This window comes from Lycorma delicatula, chromosome 5 (assembly GCF_047948215.1).
Source record: "Lycorma delicatula isolate Av1 chromosome 5, ASM4794821v1, whole genome shotgun sequence".
In the NCBI taxonomy this organism is placed as follows: Eukaryota; Metazoa; Arthropoda; class Insecta; order Hemiptera; family Fulgoridae; genus Lycorma; species Lycorma delicatula.
In genome coordinates, this window is record NC_134459.1 from 23,822,501 (window position 1) to 23,847,077 (window position 24,577).

Here is a 24,577-nt window from a genome sequence, read left to right on the forward strand (position 1 = left end):
TTATTTAATTATGTGTTTATTGTTATAATTGGTTGGCTATAAAAATATAAACTGTAATTTCTGTAATTGTTAATAATTAAACAGCCTAGATATAGAAGATTATTTTTTTATACTATGTTTTTAAAGTATTTTTTCAGGCTTAGGGTAGCTATAATATAACGCTTCATTTTTATCGGTCACTAATTAAACAGAGGGCTATATGATACGTTATGTAGAATTTTAGTCCTGCAAATGATGTTAATGTAGTTTAATTTAAAGTAATTAGAAAGGGAAGACCCATTATTAACAACTGTTATCTGGTTTTAATTAATTTTTGCTTTAGATCACACATAAAAGCCACCTCTAAATCTGCTAGTGATACCCGTTGACATGCAGTAAGACCCTTGATACTATTTTCGGTATGGATTTAGTCATTTTTAACAATGATTCTCTCATCTTTATTATTACATTATGCATGTTTATTAATTCAAATAACAATAATAATAATAATAATAATAATAATAATAATAATAATAATAATAAAGCGAAACCATATTAATCCATAATACAAAATGTGAGCTACTGTTTAAGAAGCGTTAAAAAACAAAAAAAAAACAAAACCTAATTACATTAAAATCTTTTTTTCTAAAAGACATTTGTATGATGTTTGCATTACCCACAAATGTAACCATATTCGTGGTTTTTGTTGATCTCATATTGTGGAATAACGATAAAATTTTATGTTATTAGAACCAAAATGATATTTTGATAAGTATTTTAGTAACTAATTTTATCTTATTTAATTTAATACTAACGAATTAAAAAACAAAAACAGGAAAATCATTTAAAAGAAAAATATTTTTATAGTTACATAGGACACGTATAGTTATACACAGCCTATATTAAATACATTTACAATCATTTATTCTCCGCAGTACTTATTTTCATACACATGGTTTTTCCGTTGACATATTTATTGTTAAAAATAACAACCATCCCATGCCAAACTTATTAGAAAAAGTGAAGAGTGAAATGATTTCCCGTTGCCTCTTTCACCGAGTTGAATTATTATTAACATTACAAACCCACCGAAATGTAGATGAAATTTAATCACAAAAGTGACGTCTTTTCTCCGTTCGCCAAACAGAATGACTGTGTTTTGAATTCAGATTGGTGATTCCTTTATATTATCCGACTTAACCATAGGAAAGTCTGTTTTATATACACTACTTCAACTCAGTATAGTAAATTAAACAAATATACCATAAAATAAAAAAAAAATTAAAAAATCGAAACCAGAAATCCTCATATAAAATGGTTTCTTAATTAATAAGGAGTAAAAAAATGTTTAATAAATGTAATAAAAACTTTACGTAACATTACCGAAATTTATTTTAAAGAATTATTAACTGTTGTTCATTATTTGGTTATTTTTGATGCAGTTTAAACTAAAAACAGCTAATTTAGGGAAATAATTTCTTTTAAAATGTCTCTTATGGTGGTTTTATTTTTAAAAAAATAAAACCTTAGCTACCAAATTGATCGTGAAAAATTAATAAAGAAATCATCACTCTTTCTCGCGGAAGTCAAAAAATTCGAACTTAGTGTTTTTGTAAATGTTTATAAAGTTTAATCAAAAACCAAATTTCATAGAATATTGAAAGATTTTCATCTAAATTCATTTTTCTTTTTGATTAAAGGGAAAATATGTGATCATCTGAAAAATGGAGAATCAATTTTTTTTGTGCAAATCTTTACGTTCTGGAGTCTAACTAGTTTATATAGACCAGAAAAAATATATTTATGTGTGAACGTACATACCTACCTGTGTCACACTGCTTTTGGCCTAATATCTTAGAATTAAACAATCCGATTATCTTGAAATTTGGCCAAAATATTTCTATGTATGGGCTATTTATCACATTTATTTTTTTCAAAATTTGTTAATTGGGAGGGGGATATCGCGAAAAAAACCAATTTCGATATTCTTTAATGACTTTTTGGAGAAAAATTTATTAAAAAGCAAATTTGTTACTTTTACAATGCATTTATAAATAATCCAATTTTTTTTTCAAAAAATCAACCACCACCTCTTAAAATTGAAATATAAGTTTTTTAGTTCTTTTGCTTCCTTTGTTTTAAATATTTTTCAAAAATGTTTTGATACATTTTACAACATACATAGACCTATTATAAAATGTCTACAGTTTTTTTTAAATTATAGACCCCGGACCTAAAATACATGAAACTTTTTTGTAAACCTGTTTGTTATTTTACTCATTTTTAAGAGGGTGTTAGATTTAGGAAAACTTTACTTAAGCAAATTTAAGCTCAACCTATATATCAATATTTTAGAAAAGTTTTTCTTAAAGTTTATTCCTCATCGCTAAAAAATATATATACTGTGTTTTACTTCCTTGTACCGAGTAAGGAAGTATTGTGATCGCGAAAAATTTAGGTTTTCAGATTTCAACGGAAATATCCATTTTGACACATCGGTTCGAATCCGACTTCATTTTCGAATTTTTTTTTTAAATTTATATTAATAAAAAATTGTTTTATTAATAATTATTAACCTCCGATTGTAAAAAAAATATTTACAATAAATAATAATTTAATAAAAGCAATAAAAATATTTAAAAAAATATGAAAAAATCAAAAATTATTAGTGAAATAAAAATTTATGTACTTTTAAAAATGCGTTTATGTAATTTAATAGGCGTATAAGGAAGTCATGCGGTGTCCACATCAAATTTGGAGAACATCTGATTGGTTACATCATAATAACTTAAAAAACATAGTATTATATACACATTTATTACATTTATTTAAAGAGTAATAAAGGGACTTTTACTCAAACTTAATATTTCAGGTAAGATTGTTGAATTAGTAATTATAAAAATATTTGATGTTAATAAAAACTAATATTCTAGCAATTGTGTAACTGTCCATTTTTATTAAAGAATTGGAGAATCGTATCTCACTTTCAAATGAAATAAGTTTAAATGAAGTGCAGCAAAAATGTGAATGTGTAATTTAATAGGCGTACAAGGAAGTCATGTAGAATCGACATCAGATTTTTTGTTGTTTTTTTGGCTCCAATTCTTTTAGTTTTTACTATTAATTTTTTGCATTTTTCTTCATCCCTTAAAGCGTTATTAAATTAAAGTAGCCTTGGTACCTATATTATATTCCAGTCCCAAAATGTGACCAATTTTTTTTTTATTACGTTCATAAGTTATACTTTTTTTTAATAGTTTTAAACAATTTTCTTAAAAGAAAAAATTGATTTTGTTAGAGAGCACTTTTTTACAAAAAAAATTTTCCTAAATTTTCCCCCAGAGTAATTAAGCTTACAAAATCAAAAATCAATTTATACGAAGTAAATTCTTCTTTCTAATTTGAAAAAAATATTCTTTATAAATCTTTAATTAAGAATAAGAAGCTTTTAAATATATTAGCTTTTATTCAGAATAAACTCCAATTAAAGAGTTAAAGACAGACAAAAAGAAATAACATTTGGGAATACCACTTTTGAAAAACAATTGTACTTATTTCTCTTGGTAAATATTATTTTTTTATATGTGTAGGGTATATTAAAGTAAAATATTCAACAGAGAGAAAAAAAAGAACTACATTATTTTTAAAAGAAACCAACGTAATTTCTCTGAGGTAAGTTTTAGAAACTTTTCAGCTGAAAAAGAATTCATCTACAGAAAAAGACAATAAAAACTTTAAATGTGTATTGAAGTTTGTAAAATTGGACAGTATTTTCAGAATTTTGACTGAGGTTTTGTTTTTATGTAGTAGATAAGAAATACTTAACTGGAAGAATGCTAAATAATTAAGATAATGTTAAATATATGCAACTAAATAACTGTGTATTCTTTCATATCACTTGTAATAACATTAAAATGACTTTTATTTATTAAAAAAATTATAGATGATAAACTACTTTTGTAATTAATATTACTTTTATAAATGTAAAACTCTTATTTTATTCTATTTATGAAAAAAAATTACTGTTACTTCTTCCATGTTCGTAAATTTCATAAGTAAATAAATTGTACAAATATAAATTTAGTAAACCACTGAATAAAAGTTTTAACTTAATTAATTAACAAGTTCAGTATAACTAAAGAAATTAATTCTACTGAAAGATCTATAATTTAAGAATCATTTTAATGTCAATGGAATTACTTTTAACAATTATTAAACTAGAAACAAAGTGGATATTTAATACAGTATTTTACTTACTAAATATGTATTCCAGAACATATACATATTCTAGAATATGTATTACAAAATGTATCTACATTTTAGAATATGTATTCCACAATATTGTATTACGTGACGTTTTCAATTATCGCCCACTATAGTTGTCTATTATGTCGTTATAATTGTATATAAAAGACTTGTTGACACTGATTAACTAAACATGTTTATTTATATCATTCGATGAATAGTATTACCAACAACATTGTTCAATTAAATACTAAACACTAAAACGGTTAATTTCAATCGAGGATAGTAACATAAGAATATTCCAGTTGTAGAGCATCCTATATATATAAAGTAACAATAAATGATTACTTTATGCTACTTTACTTTCTGATCCTTTATTTTCTTAAAAAATAATATATATAAATTGAACCAAGAGGTTCCCACGGAACATTCATCCTGTTCCACTCTGAAAATAATGAAAAAAGTTCATATAAACTTATTTCTTAAAATGCTGCGTTTGCGAGTTACGGCTTGTGAAAGATTTCACTAGGGTTTTGCTATCCCGGTGAAATGAGGTCGTACTGAAATTTTTAGGACGTTGTTTAAGGGTTAGAATTAGTGATTTATTATGGTTTTTCACCTAATAAATAGAATAAAATAGATCCCAGAAATGTATCTTCCGCTGTTTTTGAGAAATTTGGGGTGAAAACCAATAAAAAAATAAACAAGGGCTAATAAAGAATTTTGTGAAAGTACAAAAAAAATCCCTTTCGGAACGGCGGAAGGTGGAGGTAGATTTCATCGGCGCTAAGTAAGGGATAAAAAATACTTCCACCTTAAAAGTTAAGAAAAACTTTAAATTTACTCAATACGACAATGGTTGCATGTGAAAAAATGTTTCACATGTTTAGCATACGACAAGCACACATCTTCTTACCATTCCAGCAACATTTTGGTTATTCCTTGTGCTAAGGGTTGGTCATATCAAAAATTGTTTCAGACAGAGTGTTAGGTGATGTTTAGAGGACTAACGAACACTTTAAACCGATTCGATACTGAACCTATTAAGGGAGGTATGATTTTTTGTCTTCAAAACTTCATATTTTCCACCCCCAGAACCAATGGTTACAGATATCAAAAAATTTCACTAAAAAAGTTTTAGGCCTTTATCAAAAGAATAGTAGGAACTTTGGGACGAATTCGATATTTTATTTAAAAAAATTAAACCGATGTTTTTCTTTTTCGAAAAGCCCCCATTTCCACACGCATGGTCCGATTTTGTCCATTAACGAACTCGACCGAGATTTTTGGTCGTTATACTTTATGTATCAATTTGAAAGTGATTGGCATAAAATTACGGCAGTTATTATATCTACAAGAAAGTGAAATTTATATATAAATGTATATATAAACGTTTTCAACTGACGGTAGTTTAGGGGTCTGGAGAATGTGAGACGCAAAGATATGTCGAAATTTTCCGGAAGTTGAATCATGGTACTCATTACAATAGTTTGCTTTCTTATAAAATCTACCTAAAAAATGCGGAAGGCTTTAAAAATTTATATTAGGTTTTTCCACAGTTGAATTAAAAGAGAGAATATTCATTGGGACTAAAATCATAAAACTGATGTATGACCGACCATTTGTATTAGATAAACTGAATTCTAAAGAATTATCAGCACGGAAATCTTTCAAACACATTGTTACAGGTTTTTAAGCGAAAAAAACCGCTGGAAATTACTATTTCCTAATTTACTAATTTAATTTACTAATTTACTATTGAATTACTATTCAATATAAACAAAGAATTTCTATGAACTAATACAATTAAGGCTTCGGAATGTCATTGAAAACTTTTTTTTTAACTTTTAAACTTGATTTCTTCCCTCAAAATTTAGAAGTATACTGTGAGCGACAAACAGAACCAACGTACGGTAAGTGAATGTTGATGGTTTTTACAAAGAGAAGACTTTGGGTACATAAAATAATGAAGTAATTTCTTATTTATATAGATAAACAATTTAAGCAAAATACAGACAAAAAACATTTTATTTATTTTTATAATTTGTTAAAGGATAAATACTACAACGAATTACTTAAAAAGTCATGATGTAAATCGTAGTGGCACAACTTATAAAGAGTGATTCACAAAGAATATAACCAACTTTCAGGATATACTCTAATGGTGAAAGTAAAGAAGAAAATTCATGTAAAATGTGGTTAGAAAAGTTTCGTTAACGAATATCGGCTAGCTATTGCATCTCCATTAGAGAAACATTAAAAATGATTTCTTCATTGAAAAATTCATAAGGCATTGTTGGAAAATATCATACACTACTATTTATTCACTTATTTAAATGTCAATTTCTGTTCAAATACAATAAAAAAAAAACTTAGTAGGAATCAGCTGTAAAAAGATTTCAATATTTTAAATAGATATAGATAAAATGTATTACTTCCCTAGTATTAGAGCTCTAGAGCTACTCTGAAAGAAGGAAAGTACGGTTACCTGATCACAAAATAGAGTAAGAGTTTTTTTATAACACTTCATGACTCAGGAACTCTAAAAATGAAAAAAAAAAATGGGTGTAATGTTCTCGTTCGTATGTATTGGCGTGTTTGATGCTTAATAAATTTTGACTGAATAAGCTGATTTTGATGAAATTTTGTAGAGAGACTCATTTATATTGGGCAATTTTTTTGGTAAAATTTTTGTTTCAGTATTTCAGGGGATGAGTAAAGAGTTTTTTGGGTTCAGTTTTCTCAAAACTTTGCAAACATATCCCCAATATACATTAAACTCAGTTCATGCGTGCATGCTATTCTTCATTTTTTTTAAAAATGTCCCAGGATTCCTTCTACCCCCAAAGAAAATCTACAATTTTATTTATTGCATACTTAATAACTGATTTTTTTTGTCTTCCTAGGTACAACCCAAAAAAACCCCCCCCCAAAAAAAAATACTTTTTGAGACAATATTAGGAGTAAGGGAATCGATCAAAATTTAAAATCAATTTTATTATTTTTTTTTTGGTTTATTTAAACTTTTAATAATAATATTACAGAAACTTTCATGATAATTTCACCCCCATCCCCAAAAAATAAATCTTAGGTAACCGTTTATTGGGCGTACATTTACAGTGAAATTGCTTTTAGTTTCTTCTCTTTAACATAATAAAAGTACAAAAATCAAAGAATTTTCTTAGAAGGTGATCTTGAAGATGGTGGAGCAAAAAAAAAAAAAAAAAACAATACCAAAGTTTTGAATTTCTTAAAACTTTTTTGTTTTAATTAAACATATAATGATAATTTTACAATAAAACTTCACTGTAAATTACCTCCACCCAAAAAAGCAATCTTTGATAACGTTTTTCATGCATCACTTTTCCACTATGTAAGAATAAATAACCAATGCCAGGAAAGTATTGCAACTTTGTTGTCAGCGTTTTTTTTTTTATCTTTAATTTAGCCTAATAATATGTTTTATTTTTCATTTTAATTTTTTTAAGTTTTGATTTTTATTCTTCTAAAAAAAATTATATCTTTTGTTTTGTAATATTGAAAATTTTGTTTTGTTTAATACGTAGTTAAAATATGCCATATTTTGATATGTTTTGCTTTTAATAAACTTCAAAATTCTTACTTTAGTATTTAGTTTCTTTGGATTATATTCAAACCATTTTACCTCAAAATTAAATTCTCTACAAGTTTTATTTAGAACTTTTATATATTCATTATCCATTTACTAAAAGTTACTTTAGACCAAACATAAAGTAGTATGTTTTTCGCTCCAATATTTTGCCTTTAACCTCAGATTTCTCAAAAATGATTAAAAATATAATTCTTAGACCAATTTTTTTTTTTTTTTTACATTTTACTGGAAAAATTTCACATCAAACAAAAAAATTAATTTGGGAACTTAGAATTACAATCTGCCTAAAAGATTTATCGAAGGGTTAGAAATCAGGGCGAAATCTTTCGTCAGCCGACACTCACTAACGAAGCATTTCTGAATCTGTATGAACTTTCACTTTCACCAGTAGAATATATCCTGAAAGTTTGTAATATTTTTCATGATATGAATCATTCTGTATAACATATATCAAGTTAAAATTTTCCTAATATTTATGAAAGGTCGTTAACTAAAAATTTGAGGGTGATAGAAAAAGATTGTCTGAAGTTCAGCGTAAAAATATACAAATAAATTTCGAACTCCGTAGCGTGTCGGCTTTTCATCCGGAGGCCCCGGGTTCGAATCCCGGTCAGGCATGGTATTATTCATACGCTACGAAATTTTATTTCCATCTTCCATGTACAAGCTTCAAAGCTGCTTCCAAAAAAAAAATTATCAAAAAAAAACTCATCCACCTGGTTCCGAATTTTTTTTAATTTAAAGATATGTATAATTTATATATTAGATTAGTGAAAAATTCAAAACAATTATTTTGCTATTGTAATTATATCTTGCATAGCAAAACAGGGTGGTATCTTTTAAGGAATTATTAAATTGTTGTTTGTGAATGCTGAATTAATGTAATTAAAAAGAATAATAATTTAATTTATTTATTCGATTAAATTAATAGATTTATATATAAATGTTTCAATTAAGTCCATCTATAAAATGGTATAAAAATAAAAAATAACGTTTTTCCAGTAAATATTTTAAAATTCAGCATGACTTGAATTATCGCCTAAAACCGCAGAGCAACTGGGATGTAAAACATTAATATCATTTTTTCCCCTAGTTTTTCGAATGTTTCAGCAGAATATTCAGTTTTTAACTCGCATAAAGACAAGTTCGACGGCTTGTATGTATTGTTTTTTCACTCACTATTTCTCATTCTCCAGCATACGTATGAATGTGTGCGTGTGCGTATATAAAAACGAATGACTATTTGTTTGTTTCATATATTGAGAATATATATGGACGACCGTTTGTCTATGACATTTACGGCCGACCCAAACAGTTAACGACTTATGGTTTATATATAGACCGAATTTTTAAATGGAGTAAAAAAAATTCTGTTTTATCTTATAACATGTTATAGTAATTGTTAAAATGTTAACAGTTTTATTTTTCTAATACCTTAATAAATATGTATTTATAAATTTAAAAACAGATTTAAAGATTTTTTTTTGTAATTAGTGACGAAAGTTACTTAGTTATTTATCAGCAAAACAGTAAAAGTCATTTATCAGTAAAACCACATAATAATCGATGTCTAACATTTACTTCTTACAAAGTGTCGATTTCAAATTCGAAAGTTAAGTTTTGAACATCTTGCTACATTACTTTATTTATTCGTAAAATCGATAACAGATAATACCAATTTACAACTATCCGATTTAATTTTTACTTTCCCGTCTAGCGCTATAGCAGAGTTATAGCTGTAGAACGGAAAGTATTGTAATCTAATTTGTAAATATGCGATTTTCACTGGATCATGACGTTTTGACACCTAAGAAACTCAAAAAACTGAATGAAAATTTTATAAATATACGTATGTGCTAGTGTGTCGCCCTCTAAATTACCTTATATCTCAAGAACTACTGGAGCCATTTTGACCAAACGTGGCCAGATTACTTTTATACATGGGGCATTGATGCCATTAAGTTTTCAACTTATAAGGTCAAGGGGGTGAGGCTATAGAGCAAGGTCACCCTCAGTATCTCAAGATTTCGCATAATTAAAATCAAATTATTTCAGGCAAATTTGTTAACGATTAAAAAATAACAATATTTGCAGAAATTTTTTCTTTGCAGAATTGCACCTCCACCATAAAAGATGCTATGTTGTGACGTCACTGGTAAGCGGTAGAATTAATAAATTAATAATATTTAAAGTGTAAAAAAGTAACTCAATCTAGTGCAAGTGTAATATTGAAGTACGGTATGCGCGCGCGCTTCAGTTAAAATCATTGAATTAAATAATAGAAACAATATTTTAATATTTTAAATTATGTGTGTCAGCCGTAGTTCAGAAACAACTCACAGTTGCACGACCTTTCCGGAAAGCGGCTTTAGCCGTTTTCCAAAAAAGTCCTACAACTGGGTTGTCAGTTTTTTTTTTATGATGAAGTGAATTTTGTAGTGTATTATAAATGTTAATTTAACCGGGATTTGAACCCAGAACCTTTCAGATGGAACGGAGAATTCTACCACTCTATCTAGTGGCAAATTATATTTATACGCCCGCGTGGGGGCGCACACGCAAATTCAAGTAGCATATTAATTTAATTTCGTCCTCAAATAACTACAGGTTATAACAAATTTATAGCAAATTAATTTTTTATTTTTCTTAATGATAAGAAATTATTTTTTTATATTCGGTATTCGTGAGAAAGAGACATTTTGAAGAAGAGAGAATTGTGAATTACAAAAAAATTAAAATATTAAGTATATAAAAAAAAAAATGTTAATAGTAATTTTCACCGAAATCCAAGAAAAACGTAAAATATTTCTATAGTATAGCTACGTTTTAAAAGCATAACATATAAAAAATAATATTTAACTTAATTAAGAGTATAATAAGAACAGTAATAATAAGAATAATAATAGAACTTTAATAGTATTATTATTACTATAAAGTAATAAGTTAATTAAAGCAAATATGTTTACTAAAGGGAAATAGTGTTGTGGAATAGTGTTATTAAGGTGGAAATATAAAGTACCTTTTCCGAATCGCAGAATTCCAGATCCCAAAACAATTGGCGCGACTTCACACAATCTTCAAGAGACGGGTTCACTACCCCGTATTCGTACCAGCTATGAAAGATCTGTACAACACGACGTTGTTATTGAAGAAATTATTATCGATACAGTTTAGCGCAGTCCAGATGTCAGTACCCAACGTCTTTCTAAGAGTCGGAATTTATCATTCGCTGGTTTGGAGAGAATCTAAAAAAAAATTTGATGTGTTTATTGCCCATTTAACAAAGTCAACCATAAAAAAAAGGGAGGTTTTACCCAAATTTAATGATTTTCACACCAGATTTCTCAAAAAAACATACTGCAAATACGGTTCTGGGACCTATTTTATTCGATTTTTCATTTTAAATAACATAATAAATCACAAATTTTATCTCTTAGGGTCCTAAAAATTTCAGTTCGACCTCCTTTCACCGGTGTTGGTGAATTCCGAGCGAAATCTTTCACTAGCCGTAAATGGCAAACGAAGCATTTTAGAAGCTACGGAATTTTTCCTTTATTTTCACGAGTAGATTAGGTTATGAAAGTCCCGGGGGAACTTCATGATACACATTGTATTTTATCAAGAAGTACGAAAAATAAAAATAATAACTCAATTAATATTTAGAAACAAATGTTTACATAAAATACTTTTTTCGTTTCTTTTTTTTGTGTTAAATTTTTTTTATGACCAACGCATCTTATGCTATGGTCATCAGCCCAAAGGAAATTTTTAGCTTATGAAAAAATTCCTTGCCTAACCTGGATTAACAAAAAAATGTGGTTAAATTAAACTTTACCATCCATAATTTATAGTTAAAATTTACAGTATTAATTACTGTAAAATATATATGATGTTTATTATACTATATTAAATATATATATATATATATATATATATATATATATATGTGTGTGTGTGTGTGTGTGTGTGCGTGTGTGTGTGTGTGTGCGTGTGTGTGTGTGTGCGTGTGTGTGTGTGTGTATGTGTGTGTGCGCGCGTGCCATGTGTGTTTAGGATGTAACATATGGATGTAACAACTTTTAAAAGTTTAATATAGAAAAAAGAAATTTAGCAAATACTTCTATCCTGAAACCAATTACTTTTCGTAAGAGATCACCACAACCCAAGTGTCCAGGGGTTCTGAGGGGGGGGGGGAAATTAAAAATTTTTGAATGGAAATGGAAGGGTTATGACACATAATTTTAAAGGTGACTGAAAAATATATCTTTACATCTAAAAAAACCATCAACCAACGACAACTGTAATAAAAATATCATTACCATTTAATTTTTAAATATTACCATTTTTAAATATTCTTTATTATTTAAATATTAACATATTTAAATGTTAGCATTTAATATTTAAATAGATCGTTTTGAAATAAGAGCATTTATTTAATTCCATTTTTTATGTTTAATTGGTGGAATGTTGTTTATGGTAACTTAAACTTTCAACGTTTAAGTTACTATACTTGTAAATTATTTTTAAACAATAAGGAAATTTTTATCCTTTTAAATACTACGCACATTAAATTGATCAGACGCTACCTACGTATAAAAATTATGTAAATTTTTATAAATATCTTTAGGGAAATAAATATTTTAAAATAAAATAAAAAAAGAAATAATGGAACAAGAAATAAACAAAGAAAATTTTTTTGTTGATTAATTAATTCTTTCACGCACGCTGTAGACCTCAATACAGAAGTAACGAATGGTTACCTAAAAGTGAAAATATTTAGATGTATTAAAAATTAAAGGTGTTTTAAAAATAAATCCTTTAAATTTATTAGATATTTTATTTAGAAAAAGAAAGAAAGGGAATTAAATTGTAAAAGTGATATTCATTTAAAACTAGAGAATAATTTACAGGTTAAATTAAAGAATTTTTATATTTTACAAGTCTTTCAATTTTCCATATTCTTTTTTTTAAGGTTTCGGTTTCTTAAAATGAAAAAAAATTTAATCACTTTCCTGAAAAAGGAACTTCACGACATACTCTGTCTATTTATAAACGAATAAGTTTAGTTTACAAGTAAGCAATAACATATTCCGATAATAAGAGAAATTCTATATGAAAAAATGTTTTGTTTACTAACATTTTTTTTTTCAAAAAGAGCTGGAAAAAATGTTGTTGAACATTTTTATATAGTATAACTTAAGATGTATTTGTGTATGTAGGCTTACTAACATTTGATTACACAAGAAACCCTTAGCCGATTTAATAATTATTTTTTTAACGTTCTATTCTATGAAATTTAAGAGCGATTTGAAGTGTTTATTTAACCTAATATCTCCATTCTTGGATGATCATTAAAGCTTTAACTCAGAGTATGCACTAATATATTACTGATCTTATCTTTAGAGTAAAACATGACATTACATGTTGAGTTTTTGACTACATCATGATTCCTCTAGAAAAAGATTGTAAAATAGAAATCAGCCAAACTTTATTTTGGAATTTAATCTATCAAAAACTTATTTTTGATTCTCATAATATCAGGAATTAAACAGTAAATTTTATTCTTTCATAATATTCATATGGATTTATTTATATCATTTTCACATCCTTGTAATAAGTAAAAAAAGTATTGTGATCGCAAAAGAATGCGGTTTTCAGATGTCAACGGAAATATCAATTTTGACTAATTTCGGCGTGACGTCTGTACGTACGTATGTATCTCGCATAACTAGAATGTTGAAATATTGGATTTAGGACTGTTGTAACATCTAGTTGTACATCTCCTTTTTTGATTGCAATTGACTGGACCAAGACTGTCCAAAAAAAAGCCCAAAATTCAAAAATATAAATTTTGGACATTTTTTTTTAATTGCAGTAATAAGCTCTCATTGAGTTCTTTTCAACGATATATCATAAGTAGTACTTATTTTCATTGGTTCCAGAGTTATAGCCAAATAAAATTTTAATTAATTATATATTTGGATCTTATAAAGGGAGGGCACATCGGTTCGATTCCGACTTCATCTCCTTTTTTTAACTTTTTCTTTATTTAAACATATTAATTTATGAATAATTATTAACCTCTGATTGCAAAACACAATGTTTACAATAAATAATAATAATTCGATAATAACAATTAAAAAAAAAATATGAGAAAATCAGATAAAATCTGATTTATAATGAAATAAAATCTTACGTACTTTTCATTTAAAAAAGATGAGTATATACAATTTAATAGACGTACAAGGAAGTCATGTGGTGTCTACATCAGAATTTTTTAATAATTACTTATCAAAGTAATAAATCAAGCAGTACATTTTGCTTATATTCTATCTCCCTAAATCTTTTTTTTTTCTGTAACGTAGAACTTTTTTCAAGTATTATGTTAAATAAGAACTTTTTATTTTTAGATTACTTTTAAAAAGATTTAGGAAGTTTTCAAGAAAATTCTTAAGGTTACACAACTTTTTATAAGTAGTCAAGTCACGTATATAAACTATATATATATATATATATATATATATATTACAGCCTATATATAATTAAAGTTGCTAAAATGTGTTTTATTTTCTTGTTACCTTTCCGTTTTGTATAAAATCAAGCAAAAGTTCTTTATATCACTGTGTCAATTAACATGTTAGGGCAGTACTTCAATTTATATCTGCTTTTACGGGATTAAACAAGGTCAGAAAAAAAAAAGATTGTCTAAAGAAAATTTTGCACAAAGAAATTATATTAATCATAATTAATAGGGCAGAGCAATCTATAAAATTGATATCTAATTTGTCTGTCGCATCTTTTCGTAAAGTATTTTTTATCAATGGACTGTCAACTCATGATAAAAATAAGCTTTTACTTAATGAAAAAAAGTACTATATCAGGCATGCCTGGGTTTCTACTATTTTCTTTTTTTAATTTACACCATCAGCGAATATTTAAACAAAAAATGCAGCTATTGAAATAAATTCAGATAAGCAAGATAGAAAATAATTAATTATTCATGATTTTCTAAATATATTATCAGAAAATCTATTTATGAATAAAGACTGAAAACTAATTATGTTATAACCGAATATTTTTTCTTGCAAGACATTTTTTGAAGTTCATTCCAAAGAAACATCTATTTTTCCATGTAAATTCATATAATTATATTTTTTATTAACACATGTTTATTTATTTAATTAAATACTTATTATTTATTAATGTATATACTTTTTTTAACAAATATGCTATTATGAACCTTATTAAGACAAGACATAACTAAACTTATGCACTTAAGAAAAAAAATGTGAAGAAAAATAGAATAACACAATTAAGATGTTAAAATGAAACCCAACTTCAGAAAAAGAAATATCAATGTATTTAAAAAAAAAATATTCCCTTGTTTTATTTCAATAATTGGGTTTACATGTATTTTTTGAACATATAGTCGTAAGTAATTAACAGGCTATTAAATTTACTCTCAAAATATTTTGCAAAAGATTTTTCCTTTCTTCTATTGGTGTAATCAATAATTTAACTACGCTAAAATACCAATTAAACTGAACGTAATTAGTTAAATATTAATTTAAACTAGTGATAAATATTAAAAATTAAAAAACACGACTGTCAAAAAACATTTTCCCGTCAAAAATTTCCGTTTAATATAGGATAACTAAAAAGCGTACGGGGGAAATTTTGTATATAATATAATTTTTAAATTTATTTAAACATATATAATACAAATATAGCCTATGAGACTCCCGGTAACATAAGGGTTCCAACGCGGGGTCATACATCTAAATCGGTTCAGCAGTTGAGCAAACACTATAAACACATTACACTTATTTTTGGGAAATCGTGAGAAAAATATACTAGTTACATGAATAAAATTGATCATTTGATCTATCAAATGATAGATTTGAAAACATTTATCAGATGAACGAGTCGTTTTTGAATAACTCGCATCTCAACTTTTTATTTTAAACAATTAGGAATCCTCGTATCTCATACGTGACATGCGAGTTACTAAAAAACTACTCATTCAGCAGATAGATTTTCAAAATTTAAAAATTTATTTAAACACACACACACACACACACACACACACACACACATATATATATGTGTGTAAAAAATAAATTTTTAAATTTTTCAAAATTTATAAATTTATTTAAACACATGCACACACAAACACACACACACACATATATATATATATATATATATATATATATATATATATATATGTGTGTGTATATATTTATTTATATAGCCTATGACACTCCCGCTAATGTAAGGATTCCAACGCGGGGTTATACATCTAAATCGGTTCAACCGTTGAGCTACTACGGTCAAAGAATACATACCTACATATATACATACAATATACCTTAAATACATTACACTCCTTTTTGGAAAGTTATGTAAAAACAAACCATCGGAAATTAAAATAAGAAATTTAATTTTTATCTAAATTAATTACAATTTTAAGAAGTTGTAAAATAAAAAAAATAAAATATTCCGTAGGTACTTTTACTGATTTGCAGATCTAAAAAGAGAAAAAGGGTAAAAGATAAAAAAAAAGTAGAAAGAGAGGTAATATGATATTCTATAGACAATTAAATACAAAAAAATTATATTGACAGATTCAATAGTAAAAATTTACGAAAAACTTATTTATAGTAGCATAAAACTGTTTTTTAGGGCAGAAATTTATGACCTCCTAACTCCTTGATTGTAGTTAAAAACTACACCGATCATTTTAAACTCTTTTTTATTTTAATTTAAAAAATTCAAATTAAAACGTTGAAACAATTTAAAGATATTAATTTTTTTTTTAAATTTCAGATTTCTTGGTATAAAATTTTACGGTTGTTTTCTTTCAAAAAGGTTTGAATATATAATTTAATCTTCAAGAATGTTTTCTTTCAGATAATTAAAGATTTTTTAATTTAATTTAAAACTGGTTTCAAAATGGTTTTATTTTTTTATTAAGCCGAAAAATAAGCTCGAGGAAAATCTCCATTTAGTCCAACCCCATAAAAATGTAATAAAAATTCTTAGTTTTACCCCAGCTCTGTTCTAAATAAAAATAAAAAAACAAAAAAGGTTAGAAACGACTTCCATAAACACAATTTCCATATCAAATTTCATCATTGACAGCACTCATCACTGATAATCATGATTGACAATCTCACCACTGGCAGAATATAATGTACAGGCAAAAATAACACATTCATAAACAAGGTTACATACACAATTTTGCACTAAAGATTTTACTAATTTTGAATTATAAATATGAATATGCTGAAAAATACATGAACCAAGCTTTCTATTTTTAACAACGATAACTTTTCCGTTCTATATGTCAAATTTACAACTGACGGGAAAGTAAAAATATGTAGATTTAGAAATGTAATATTTATTTTTTTTAAAGGATGAAATTATTTTTATACAAAAAAAAGAAATTGTATTATTAGTATTAATCGTTAAGTGAGTTATTTACTCCTAATAATTATTCAAATAACCAACTTAAAACTAATATGTAAATGTAGAAGAAAATAAAATTTTTACATTTTTGTCCTCCATTGATAAATAAAAAGGAAGGATTATAAAAACCAAAGTCTTCAACACATGAGAATATGGAATTGAGCTTATTATTTTATTATTATTATTATTATTATTATTATCTGAGAGGGCAATTTTAGAGCTATTTTTGAAAGACAAAATAAATTAACGAAAGTTGTTTCTTTTACGAGAAAAGTTCATTAAAGGTTATGTTAATTATAATTGAAAGAAAAACATTTTGTAAAATTGAACATAAACAAACTTTAATCTTAAATATTTTGAAGATTTAATATTTAAACAACGTGTGATAAAAAAAAATGATTAAAAATTTATGATTATTTTTTAAAAATATTGTAACAAATTAAAGGAGAAAATTTAAGCCAGACTTTTTTTTTATACTGAATACAAATAGTTACTCTTTAAGATCAAATAAATTAATACATGAAGTTCTTTCTTACAATTTAAATTTAATAGCATGAAAAAAAACTGTACTTGCATTTCATAATTTCTATCAATTACAAAAATTATTTGCAACTCATGAATACACTTAAAAGAAGTAATACTACACTGATAATATAAAGTAAATTAAGAATAAATAAAATGCAAAATAATCTAATTATTATACTCAAAATTTCACTAATACACATAGTTGTTTCTAATGAAAAAACTTTATGAAATATATTTAATGCCAGTTTGCTATTCTTCTAAAAATTGTTCGTACAATAATCTTTTGCTTTAAACTATATATCCCTGTCGTTTTGTTTTATTTTTCAGTTCATTATTGGAATAACGAGATAAATATACAGTTACGGTCTTTGATTTAAAGTGCTGTAAATCTGTTTAAATGCGAAAAAGTTGTTCATTTTTAAAAAATTAATCAAAATAAAAAAGAAAAAAAATATTTATATACAACTACATTGAAAAAATAATAAAAAAAAAAAAAAATTACAACTCTGAAGACTTAGTGATTCAACTCGTCAAGTACAGTGTGTAGATAAGTCGAAAGTACAGTGTGTAGATAAGTTGGATTTGAGTTGTACCTACTGAACGGAAGATGAAAGCTCCTGAAAAAAGTCTTAGAATAACGTGCTGTACTCAAATATATAATAAAAATTCGGGATTTTCATTTAAGGAACCGCGATACTGGAAAAATTGCGAGATCTTAAAAATGCCAATAGGATATTATTAATACACTCAAAAATAGAAAATTTTTCCCATTTAACTTTCTTCCGAAGCTTTTCTAGTTTGACATTACAATGGTAGCACACTAAAAAAAAAAATAAAAAATGTATATACATAATGATGAACTATGTGGAAAATCTTAACTTTTCAACAGTTCTACAATAGCTCTTAAATAATTTTGGATATTTGGAGGTAATTGCAGAGAAATTATAAATAGTATCTAACCAAACTTAACTTATGTACGCTAACCTTGGCAAATTAACAGTAATGTTTGGATTATTTAATTAATAAATTCAGTAATTATTGCAATTATTTATTATTTAAAAAATCAAAACATTACTGTTAATTAATAAATATTAGCTAGCGAAGCGAGCGTAAGTTAAGTTTGAATTAGATTAGATTATATTTATAGTTATAAGCAATAATGCTTATATTTTTAATATGTAAATTATGCTAAAATGGAGAATGTTTAAAATGACCGGTATAAAGCAGCATGTTAGTATGTTTTCTCTAATGTATTATTGGGTTATTTTTATTGAAGTACAGGGTTACAACGGTATTTCTCTAATGTTTTATTCATCAATTGTTATAAAACATGTTACATTAAGTAATTTTTGTGTGAAAAAATGCGAGAAAATTGAGGGCGTAAAACGAAAAAGACCAAATTTTTTTCAGTAGAGAAAGTAGGTATTTTTTATGATTTAAAAATATATCGGGATAGTTCAGAAATAATATACTGTAACAAGATTGGTATAACGGTCCTGTGTAACGGTTTTCTGCCAGTTAAGAAGAAAGTAGAAGAAAATATAATAATGGGAGGAATCCAGATAGGGGATAAAAGGAAGCGTTTTAGTAAAGCTAACAAGCTAACAGTCCGTTTTTACAGTCGTCCTTTGTAATACTGCCTGCTAAAAAACCTAAACAGACATTTTTCCATGAGAAGAGTTACCGGACCCAGTTCAGGAATGCAAGAGAGACTAAAAGATCGTTCTCACGCTCAACTAAGGTCTGGTACTGCAGGTAAAGAGGATAGGAGTATAAATACTCTGGGGAAACCGGTTGAAGTCAGTCTGCGATAGAGTGCTACGATAGAGTTCTAAGCGAGGAGTTATGTGAGTTTGAATCGAAAGTATTCTGCGAGGAGCTGAGTGAAGGAGCGAATTTCTAGTGTGTTCGACGCGATTAAGGTGACGTCACAAATCATTTCAATTCATGAAACAAGAACTGATTCGATGAGTTATTGTTAGACATTATAAGTGGAAAAGATAATGTACTAAATTTCATTCATAAATTGTTAGGGTAATTAATTGTATTTGTGAACAGCGAAGGTATTTGCAGTAAAATAACTTTATACTTGTCTTCTCTATTGTACTATTGTTGTTAATACAAAACTAGTGGTTAAGAGTGTTAAGAATAGTGGTCATGCTGACGTCTTTTGTCAGTGGGACTGAATTCTGGTTTTCAATATTTATCTATCTGTGAATAAATGCTGACGATTACTTTAAATCCCGTTTTGTATGTAACACCATCTGTTGTTACTCGTATTATAATTGTTATTAACATTATTATTGGTGTTTTGTTGTGATTATTACGATTATTGCTTATTATTGTCATTATTATTATTATTATTTTATTTTGTTTTACTTATGTTCCTTAACTAATATTTATAATTATAAAAACATTTTAAATTGTAAACCTCTCAATATCCTGATCGAGCCGCAAACAACGGCAATATCTATTGTATTTATGGTGTATAATTATCGTAATTATTTGTGGTGTATAAGACCTCATCTTTGAAACTAACTGAAGGATATTAAATTGCGTTATTTCCGTTACTTTCTCATAATTCAATGTTTTTTCGCCAAACGTTTTGTGTTTTATTGCCCTTTATAATTGTAGGTTACAATATTATCATTTCCCTTTAAAATTGTGAGTTAGCCCCCTTGGAAGCTACCTGGTTATTTGGGATATATGGATTCATCCCTAAAAAATATATTGTTCTGAGGTTAATCCATAAGCTAAATTTAATTTTTCTGTTTTACGGTTGACAAGTCATTTAAGGATTGTCGTACTTCACAAAATCTTCTCTCTCTCTTTCTTTATATATATATATATATATATATATTTCAGGTAAGCAACTTAAAATCCAACCGAGATGACTTGAATTACAGTTGTTTGAGTGCTACTATTAACGCTGCTACTGCTACCCCTTCCCGCTATTGGTTGAATATGTACTACTCTTGTCTACGGTAATTTGTACACAGTTCATGATTCAGGATATAGTTTCATTTTTGGTTGTGTTTCTATAAAACGCCTTATTAAGTGGAAGAAAGGGTTGCCGTAGTGGAAGCATATTGTGGTCTGGATCTTTCAATAAACAGGTCAAATATTCATGGGAAGAATTCCGATTGCCAATATCCCAAGAGTAGTATACACGATTTGGTTAAAAAATGATGTACAAATGGGGTCAATTTCAAAAGCAATACGAAATAGGCGACCTTCCATTAAGACTCCAGAAGTCATAGTCTATATTCAAAAAAGGATTTCTACCGGCCCAAAAAATCTATACGCAAGTTATTAGAAAAATTCAGAGTAAAATATACACCTTACCGTTAGATTCCTCATGATTTAAATCTGAAACTGTATCGTGTAACTGTATTCCTGTTAGTCGTGTAACAACTTAAGAGAATAGACAAGCAGTTATGATGACTGGCTTCTGGAAAACATTATCGATAGGTAGCTAGATAGTTTAACTAGTCATGCATCAAAAATCTTAACTAGAATTCTATACAGAAGAATTGAGAGGAGAGTGGAGGAAGTGTTAGGAGAAGACCAATTTGGTTTCAGGAAAAGTATAGGGACAAGGGAAGCAATTTTAGGCCTCAGATTAATAGTAGAAGGAAGATTAAAGAAAAACAAACCAACATACTTGGCGTTTATAGACCTAGAAAAGGCATTCGATAACGTAGACTGGAATAAAATGTTCAGCATTTTAAAAAAATTAGGGTTCAAATACAGAGATAGAAGAACAATTGCTAACATGTACAGGAACCAAACAGCAACAGTAACAATTGAAGAACATAAGAAAGAAGCCGTTGTAAGAAAGGGAGTCCGACAAGGATGTTCCCTATCACCATTACTTTTTAATCTTTACATGGAACTAGCAGTTAATGATGTTGAAGAACAATTTAGATTCGGAGTAACGGTACAAGGTGAAAAGATAAAGATGCTACGATTTGCTGATGATATAGTAATTCTAGCCGAGAGTAAACAGGATTTAGAAGAAACAATGAACGGCATAGATGAAGTCCTACGCAAGAACTATCGCATGAAAATAAACAAGAACAAAACAAAAGTAATGAAATATGGTAGAAATAACAAAGATGGACCACTGAATGTGAAAATAATAGGAGAAAAGATTATGGAGGTAGAAGAATTTTGTTATTTGGGAAGTAGAGTTACTAAAGATGGAAGAAGCAGGTGCGATATAAAATGACGAATAGCACAAGCTAAACGAGCCTTCAGTAAGAAATATAATTTGTTTACATCAAAAATTAATTTAAATGTCAGGAAAAGATTTTTGAAAGTGTATGTTTGGAGTGTCGCTTAATATGGAAGTGAAACTTGGACGATCGGAGTATCTGAGAAGAAAAGATTAGAAGCTTTTGAAATGTGGTGCTATAGGAGAATGTTAAAAATCAGACGGGTGGATAAAGTGACAAATGAAGAGGTAATGCGGCAAATAGATGAAGAAAGAAGCATTTGGAAAAATATAGTTAAAAGAAGAGACAGACTTATAGGCCACATACTAAGGCATCCTGGAATAGTTGCTTTAATAGTGGAAGGACAGGTAGAAGGGAAAAATTGTGTAGGCAGGCCACGTTTGGAATATGTTAAACAAATTGTTAGAGATGTAGGATGTAGAGGGTATACTGAAATGAAACGACTAGCACTAGATAGGGAATCTTGAAGAGCTGCATCAAAACAGTCAAATGACTGAAGACAAAAAAAAAAAGATAGATACGAGGCTGTATTTCATGTCAAACGAGGCACGGTTTTATTTATCTGAACATGTTCATTCGCACTAAAACATATACTGGATAACTTAAAATCCTCACCAGATATTTTTGAGGATTCACTTCACCATGAGAAAATCGATGTATGGTTTTTGATGGTAATCTTACAGTGAGGGTAATATATTTTCACGGACTGTCTTTACAAAAGGATAACGTACAATTTTCGAAGAATTCTTTCTACGTTCAGTTAACAGATAGTGAAAAAGAATACGGGTTTTTGGACCAATACAGCAACGTGTCACACACCAAGACGATTCGCTAGCACAAATTCATACAGCTTTTACTGAAAAACGAATTATCAGCTAAGGGTGGCGATAATCTCTGTGTTCCCCAGATTCGCCTAGTTGCGATTTTTTTCTTTTGGGGCTATTTGATGGTTAATGTTTGTGAATCAAATCCGCATCCTATCGATGAAATGAAGGAGAACATTCAATAAAAAAATCAGCCGAATTGATAACAAAGTTTTGCATCAGCTGCTTGCAATATCAACATCACCCAAGCATAAAATATATCGCATACTTTGAAGATATTTTGAAAAAATATACTAAATGAGTAATATTTTACTAATGTATATACAGAATTTAATTTAAGTTTTCATTTCATTCATAATTTTAATTTGAATTCTACGTGTTATATTACAAATTAAATGTATATCTACATTCAGTTTTAATTGTTACAAATTGTATGTCGTAATTGTTATTAGTCTATATCAGTACGGTTTTAATTTGATCACTAATAGGCGCGCGCACACAAGCAGACACACACACACACACACACAAGATATACTCTTTGACTGATTTAAATAGGTTGCAAAAAAGACAGAAGCAAAAATTATACTTTATTTGCACTTTTTTCACAATTAATTTTCTACAATTTATTCTCCGGAACGAGAATAGATGTATTGAATGTCTATAACTGAAAGAGAGAAATTCAATAGCAATTAACTCCTTTACAAATTCACTTTATTTCACTTGGTACTTTGCAATAGCGGCCAGAAGGTGGTATTGAAATTAATTTTTTATAGTGTCTATTAAAATGGCAATTCCTGACCTGTTTCAAATCCAGAACCCCGGATGAAAGGCAGAGACGCTATCACTCCGCAACGGAGAGAGACATAGTTTTATTAAACGACAAAAAAGTAAAAAAATAGTAAATTGTTATATTATAACATATATTCATTACATAACATACTCATTACTATTACATGTTTTTGGTTGAGTAATACTTTTATTAATATTCAAAGAATTCTTGGTAATGTCAAGCCCAGGGAAGACCAAATTTTGTATGAAACAGAATGTGTTAGTTCTATCATATATATATATATTACACACACATATATGTAGGATTACTTTCGTTTCCAGTTGCGGCCTATTTTATTTTATTTTATGTTTTTTTTTTTCCAAGTAACCAGAGGCAAGTGCATTCAGACGCGTCGCACATGTGCCCTAACAGCGGCAGTGGCTGTATTGGTTGAGCGGCGGCACCGTACATCGCCGCACTATTTAAAAAATCTAAATTCAAAAAATTCCGAAAACAGTTGTTAGATATTTATCTGCACAGTATTTGCAAGCCCAAATATAGTATCTATATCTCATTACTTACAATATCTTGTTAAGTATAGCTGGAAATGGGGAAAATTTGCAATCATTCTTCAAAGTTTTTTATCTTTCCGTCCTCTATGAATCATGAGACCTTGCCGTTGGTGAGGGGGCTTGAGTGCTCAGGGTTACAGAGTAGCCTGAAGCCTCTCCCTAGCCTCTAGCATCAAACCAGTCAAATGACTGAAGACAAAAAAACATTTTTACCTTTCTCACCTCGTTAAAGGTCGAATTTCTAAAAAAATGTAAATACAGTTTTTAACACAGGGTAAAATTTATTTAACCCTTTTAATTCAGAATTTCAAAAAACCAAAAAT

At 27.7% G+C, this 24,577-nt stretch overlaps 1 protein-coding gene across 1 annotated transcript in view; it reads right to left on the reverse strand.

Moving 5' to 3' along the window:
• The window catches only part of LOC142324752 (neural cell adhesion molecule 2-like), a 725,167-nt gene that overhangs the window by 398,146 nt on the left and 302,444 nt on the right, over positions 1–24,577 (reverse strand). The window lies entirely within an intron of this gene.